This window comes from Puma concolor, chromosome D1, assembly GCF_028749965.1.
Source record: "Puma concolor isolate L17-30 chromosome D1, mPumCon1.1.hap2, whole genome shotgun sequence".
NCBI classification, from domain to species: Eukaryota; Metazoa; Chordata; class Mammalia; order Carnivora; family Felidae; genus Puma; species Puma concolor.
The window spans coordinates 60,222,069-60,229,673 of NC_141676.1; positions in this window are offsets into that span (position 1 = coordinate 60,222,069).

Sequence of the window (7,605 nt, forward strand, 5' to 3'; positions counted from 1 at the left end):
CCCTGCCCCGCCTGCTTAGAGGAAGAGAGGAAGGAGAAGGGGCAAAGGAGGGAAGCACTGCCGCTCCAGTGGCTGAGGTCACCTCCCCGTGGCCCATATGGAGCCACCACCCCGGCCCCCTCCCCCAGTCCCCCACTCTAAGCGTCTCCTTAGCAGAGACTCAGGGATGAAGAGACCCAGTCTGGGCGAATCCGTCATTCACTTCAAGACACAGGCCGGGGGGCACCTGGGTGGTGCAGTTGGTTAAGCGTCCGACTTCAGCCGGGTCACGATCTCGTGGTCCGTGAGTTTGAGCCCCGCGTCGGGCTCCGGGCTGATGGCTCGGAGCCTGGAGCCTGTTTCCGATTCTGTGTCTCCCTCTCTCTCTGCCCCTCCCCCGTTCATGCTCTGTCTCTCTCTGTCCCAAAAATAAATAAAAAACGTTGAAAAAAAAAATTAAAAAAAAAAAAAAAAAAAAAGACGCAGGCCGGGAAGTAAAAAGCCACTCCAAGTCCATTCCCAGTGGCGGGTTCTTCTGCCCTGCGTCTTGCCCAGAGCGATAGGGCTCGCCCCCAACCTTGCCTTCCCCCGCCATGAACACACGCGGCTGTGTTTGGGGTGACCTCACGCGGGACCCGGACACCGGTTGACTCTGAGCTGGGTTCTCAGGCTGGGCATGGATGACTTCCCAACCCTCTGTCATCAGCTGGGTGACCTTGAGAAGGCTCCCAAGCTCTCAGAGCCCCACTTCCCTCATCCGTAAGAGGCACCTAAAAGTAGCTGTCCCACAGGGAGGAAACAAAGTTGAACAAAGTTGAAAGTGTTTTCGGGGTGCCCGGTAACCCCTGACCATCTTCTCCAGGCAGTCGGGGCACAGGCTTGCTCTCAGTGAACTGGCCTTTCCTCTCTCCTCCACCCTCCTGACACCCGGCCCACTTTTTAATAGCTTAGTAGCCACCCGATGAGCCTTTCCTTGCACAACTTATTATTAATGCTTTTTAAATTTTTTTTTTCAACGTTTATTTATTTTTGGGACAGAGAGAGACAGAGCATGAACGGGGGAGGGGCAGAGAGAGAGGGAGACACAGAATCAGAAACAGGCTCCAGGCTCTGAGCCATCAGCCCAGAGCCCGACGCGGGGCTCGAACTCAAGGACCACGAGATCGTGACCTGGCTGAAGTCGGACGCTTAACCGACTGCGCCACCCAGGCGCCCCTATTAATGCTTTTTATTACGTTAATGAATTTTCCTCTAACTCCCAGGGGGCCATGAGGCCATTTCGCACACATTATCTCAGTCAGCTCTCCCAGTGGCCTGGCAGGTTAGGATTCTCATCATCCCCAGTCTGCAGATAAGGAAACAGAGGCTCAAGAAGCAAGGCTGCGGTAAGAGTCCACTGTGACAGTAGCTATAGTGACAGTAGCAGGGGCAGGGGAAGGCATTTACTGAGCACCTGCCGGGTGCCAGCACCCATCCAGCCAGATTGTCTGAGCCTCGTTGTGGGTGGGGTCTCCCCTTGTCTCTTCCATCCACCTTGCAGGCCCCCCGTGGAGATGGCTGTCTGAAGAGGCGGAGCTGAGGGCAGGGAAGATGGGGACGGGTGTGAGCTGTCAAATTGGGAGGGGTGTGGTCCCTGCAGCATTCTGGAAAGCTCCACTGAGACTGAGTGGCCTGCAAAGCAGGTGCAGAAGAGCAGAGGACCCAAAGAAGGGGAGGGGAGTGGAGGGGGGGAGGAGGGGAGGGAAAAGAGAGACTTGCTCAAGGCCACAGGACCGTCCCTCAGGGTCCCCTCTGCCTGCAGGTCCTCTTGCTCCCGGGGAGCTTGGTGAAGTCCTTGGGCTCTTAGATGCGGCATCTCCCAGAGGCGCTGAGGTACCCATGCGAGGACTCCCTGATTCCTCCTAAGGTTTCCACAGTTCCAAGTATCCAGTTCCAGGAGTTGGTGGATTATGTGACAAGAGTGTGGGCTTTTGGAAAGCCGGCCCTTTAGTAAAGCTGCCTTCGGGGTAGGATACAAAGAGTCCTGGGTAGACTCCTTTGTCCCAAAATATCACTGTTCTCGCCCTCACACTGCCTTTGTTACCCCCATGAAGTCACTTCCTGGGCCGAAGGTATTGAAGGCATCTGTTAAAATGAAAATCCGCTGTTTTCTAGACTTCTCAAGAAATATCAGGTGAGTGATGTCTCCATCCGTTAAGGGTTAGGGTGGACAAATCTACTTGTTCTGAGCCCTTTTTAGCTGTGGACACTTCGTATCAATTTATTGAACGGAGCAGCTCTGGTCATATAGGGAGCAAGGCATTTGCTGAAGTCCCCAGCATAAGTGGTGGCCTTCGAGGGGCTCCGAGGAGGGCTGGCACTGAACAGTCTTTAATGAGTGGCTGGGATTTTGCCAGGAGGAGGCAGGGAAAGCGCGTTCCAGGTGGAGGGACATACTTGGCCAAAAGCATGGTGGTGGGAGGGTAGGTGGGCTGATGGGGAGGCAGGTCAGGGGAGGGGACCTACAGTGCCCGTGAGGAGGAGGCCGTGGCTGGGGAGGGGCTGGTCTAGAGCAAGACTTGGTGGCTCCAACTTCTCACCAGGCTGGTGAGAGCAGGGCTTGGGGCAAGTCCTAGAGACGGGAGGCTCCACCATCAAAGCATGTCCAGTCTAGGTGGGGGACAGATCTGTATCCACACAGGGTGCTCAGGGCTCTGAGGGGGTGCAGGATGAAACACAAGGGCTGGAGGGCGCTGAGCCTGGTGGGGGGACCCCAACTAGCAGGGGAATCAGGGAAGGCTTCCTGGAGGAGTTATGTAATGCCTGTGCTGCCCCCTAAAGTAGGAGTCAGCACCTTGAGGAGGCCGCTCAGCTAGCATGGGTCTAGTAGCATGGGCAGAGACTGTGTGCCCTCCTCAAAGAGGGGTTTTGAAACCAAAGAATATGGTGCCCTACCCTGCCCTGTCCTAGCCTAATGGGGTCCCTGAGTGTGCCCAGGCTCCCTCCCTCCCTCCACTGCCTCCCACCCTCCCTGCCTCAAGCCTCACCCATTCCAGTTCATCCTTGACCCCTCCAGGACCCCTGTTTGAAACCCCGTTGAGACCTAGGCCCTGCCACGCTGTTCTCCACGGTGCCATCCGGCCTTCAGGCAAAGTCCAGACTTCTCCTGGTTTGGGGTGGGGGGGCGGGGCAGGGGCAGACAGATCAAGACCTGCATGATCCCAGCCCTGCCAAGCTCTCCAGCCTCCGAGGGGCAAAAAGGTGAGGCTGGAAGCGTGGTGGGGGGCCCCGGCTGCCTTCTCCGGATGGGGTCGGCGGAACTTCCCGAGATAAGGGCGGCCAACAATGGGGGGCTGTGTGGTGCAGCCTGTTTCCCGGCTAGAGGAAATGAATGGCCTTCGCATCATTAATCCGCTGCGGCCCACAGCACCCTCTCGAAGGGTGACCGGGATTGCGGGGGAGATGTTCCCAGCCCCCACCCGCTGTCCCAGCCAGAGGGGCTGTGTCTACTGCTCCAGGCCCATCTCCTTCCAGGCCCATGCGTGTGAGAAGGGGGCTGGGGAAGGGGCAGAAGGAGAGGCCCCTCAGGCTGTGGAAGCAGGGCCTGGGTTGGCTGCCTGCCTGAGCCCAGTACTCTGTGGGACCCGGGCAAGTGCTTCACCCCTTCTGGACCCCCTGACCCTCACTGATCCCCAGGCTCCTTCCTTCTTGGCTCTTCTGGGAGTCTGAAGATACCACATGCCTGTAGTTCTTGTCTTTCTGTCCCCCTCAGCACATGGGTCACAGGACACATTGCTTTATCCAAATATGGGGGCTCTGATGTGGGACTTTAGGCAGCAAGCAAGGCTGCCTGTGGAGATGTTTGGCCTATGCGGACTGTCCCAGCCACTGCAACTAAAGTCAGGAGGGAGAATACATGGTTAACCCAGAGAAAACATATTGTCCCGGGCCTCAGTTTCCCCTTCTACACCATGAAGGGCGGGACTCGATGACTGCCCCGTGGAGGATGGGCTGCTGTGGTCGGTGACAAAGGATAGGAAGCCATGGAGTTGCCATAGGTCTCCTCCCTCCCCCAGTTCAACCTTAGCCACTGACCAGCTGTGTGTGAATCTGTGCAGATCCCTTCTTGCCTTGGGGCCTTGGTCTTCCCGTCCAAAAATGGGGCCCCCTGGTCAGCTAGCTGGCAGGAGTTCTGGGACAATGGGTATAAATGGGATCCTGTGTGCGACACAGGGAAGGGTGGCCGTCTCTAAAGTGGCCTGGGCTTGGGAATCCACATCCAGGACCCAATCTCTAGCCTGAGGTCCAGCCTTCTCTGTCCCTCCTCCTCCCCATTTTCCACCTCTCCCTCTTACTTCCAGCTCTTGGAGGGCCACCTTCAGGGAAAGAGGTCAAGATTCCCAGTGCAGGAGACGTTCAAACCAATGGAGAGGACCCATGGAGGCCTTAGATCGCCAAGGCCAGCCTACTCATTGTGCAGATGGGGAAACTGAGGAAACAGAAGCTGAGAGTCGCCCAAAGCCACAGAGCCAGTAGGGGGCAGACAAAAGTCTGGAACGCAGATCTGCGTCTCACACACCCCCAGGCTCTGGAATGTTAGGGCTGGAAGGGCCTGTCCAAATTCTCTCATTGCTCGGAGCGGGAAACTAGAAAGCGGGAAAACCCAGCCCAGATCATCCCAAGAGCGGTCTGGAACACTGACCCCTCAACTCCAGTACCCCATGTGGTCCAGGTGCTCCAATGGCCCCTCAAGGTTGGGGGAGCCCTTCCTATCTCCCTCACCCCTGCCCCTGTGTGTTACCCTTAGCTTGCAGCGAGGGAACAGTGTCTTAGAGGACAAAACGGGGAAGAATAACCACCAAAACATACTGGCGGGAGCCCTTCCCACACCATCAGGAGAGCTCTGCTCAGGCCAGCCCACACCACAGCACCGCCTTCTCCACCACCCATGGCTCCTGCTCCCTTCCAAAGGTCCTTCCAGAAGGGAAACATGTCAGCATGAGGAGGAGGAAGCAGGTGGCTGTGTCCTGGGAGCAGCTTGGCTCAGTCCTGGGGTCCCTGAAACACATCAGTGTCTCCCCAGCCGGCCACTCAGGCTGCCACTGCTCCCCAGGGCTCCATGCCCTGCGCGTGGCCCAGCTCCCTAAGAGCAAAGAAAGAAAAATAACATTTGCTGAATCCCACACCGTGCATAGCCCTGTGCCAGGATGTCCCTATGCATGTCTCTGTTAATCCTTAGCACAGCCCTAGAGGTGGGATTTAATACTCCTGTTTTACAGATGAAAAACCTGTGGTCCAGAGAGGGAGGGTGACTTCCCCAAGGTCACACAGCTAGTACCTGGTAGAGTTAGGGCTAAGCCTGGCGCCTTGCACCGCACCCCTCTGCCCATTCCACACCTTGCCTTTAGAAGATCAACCTCATGTTCATGAAAATATTAAGCTGGGTCTGATCCAGCTCCCTGACCCTCCTCTCTGGTCCATTAAGCGATGCCCGGCCTGGCCACAACAACTGCTCTTTTCCTCTGTTTCTCTCTGTCAATCCCACGTCCCTTCCCCTGCTTGCTGAGTAGGAGTGATAAGCTGTGACTGTGGCAGGATAGATGGGTTTCGTGGCGTCATCCACATGTCCCCGTGCACCCTGCAGCAGATGCCCGTTAATGGGAGCACCCCGTTGTCCGTTCCTAGTGCCCAGAAAGCTTCATATGTTTTGGATCTGCATTCACAAGTTCCCTATGTCTTAGAATCTGCTCTGGCTTCTCTGGAACCTCTTAGACTGGGCTCCCACACCCCCGCTCTTCCTGTCTCAGCTGTGACCACGCTGAAGGCTTCGTTTCTGTTTACATGTGCCTCTCCACACCTAGCCATAAGCTTCGCTCAGGGACAGTGGGTCTGACGGATCTCTGCATCCACAGCACCCAGCACGGCGCCCGGCACATGGTATTTCACGGGCAAATTTGTTGAACAAATAAACGTGATGCCTTGATTTTCTCTTTTACCTTCTCTCTGCCATCAGTATGAAAAGGACTTTAAAGGCGGGACACGAGACTAAGATTTTACAGTAGGGTGGCCTTTGACCTTCCAAACCAGGGTAGCAGCTTTGGAACGGACACGTGGCAGGGGACAGCTCATGGCTCTGGCTCCAGCTACAACTGCCTTCCAATCAGCTGCTTTTAGATCCCGCCACCTGCCCAATCGTGCCTCCTCTGATCCAGGCTCCTGGCCGAACAACTGTCCCCACGGTGAAGTAAGTGGTGTGCCCCTGTTGGACGGGTCAGGAAACTGAGTTCAGAGAGTGGAAGGAACTTGCCCGAGGCCACTCAGCTCGGAAGAGGCAAAGCAGTGCCTCCCACCCATCTCATCCCAGCGCGGCTCTCTGCCTCCGTCTAGGCCTCTGGTGGGCCAGGGGGCAGCCTCAGTGGAGGACCTTCTTCTAGACAGAGGTGGGGATTCTCTTGGCATGAGGAAGTGAGCCCCTGTCCCCTGAGGGATGCAAGATGGGCAAGATGGACACACGGAGGAGATACAACAGGGAGTATGGCACATTCCCTGAAGGCTTCTGGAGACTTGGACGTGAATTCTGCCCCAGGCTTCACATCCTTGGTTCACAGTTTTGCCCAGATGCGGATGATGGAGCCCAGGGGTGGGGGCGGGCCTGGCCGCAGACAGCCATGTGTGGATTAGGAGGGAGAGTAGGCTAGCGGGAGGACACTTACAGTTTGGGCAGAAGAGGTGGCTCCTGTGGCCCAAGAGGTTGGGGGAGGGGGGTGGGCAGGGGAAGGGGTGTCTGGAGAGGAGCGGCCATGCTCATCAGGTCATCAGGGTCCACGAGGCGGAACGGGGATGGTGAGCTAGGCCTGAGTGAGGCAGGGGGCCTGCTGAGAGGAAGGGGCTGGAGTAGGTGGGGGAGGGTGGGGACAGCAGTGTGAATGGAATGTGTCCCCTGGGGAAAGAAGCAGGTGAGGACCAAGTGGAAGGGTGCGGAATGGACCAAGGGCCTGCAGGAAGGAAGAGTGGGAGCCCAGGGATGGGACACAGGAAGTCTCTTCCATGGGGCAGGCCAGGAGAAACATGGGAGTGAGAACAGGAAACCGGGGGACAGGAAGTTGGGGCACCTTCCCCGTCTGATGAAAGCGGAGTGCCTTGGGGGATTGACTGGAATGCACAGGGAGCTGAACAGAGCACCCAGAACTGCCGTCGCCACCAAGGACCAAGCCCCCCATGAAGCTGATCGTTACTGTCGCTGAGACAGTGGCCCGGGCAGCCTGACTCCAGAGTTGACTCTCAGCGGTTACATTCTCCCTTTAGTAACAGCTAGTGATGCTTAGAGAACTTAGAAAGTGCAGGGCACAGCACCAAGCCTTTTACAAGCGTTAACTTGTTAAAGCCTCATAACAGCCCCAGGAGGCGGAAACGATTGATCACACACACGGACACACGCAGACACACACGGACACATGAGGACATCCAGATCCACGTGGACATACAGACATGCCCTGCTGGTTCGCACCTAACCTGGGAAGGAGCATGGGAGGGGTGGGGGGGGGGCAGGAAGCGGCGGGATTGGGAAGCCCCTCCTGCCCTCTGGTTCCCCATCACTTCTTTACCTCCCCACCCTCATTCTCCAGCAGGCACCACACCCCTCTGGTC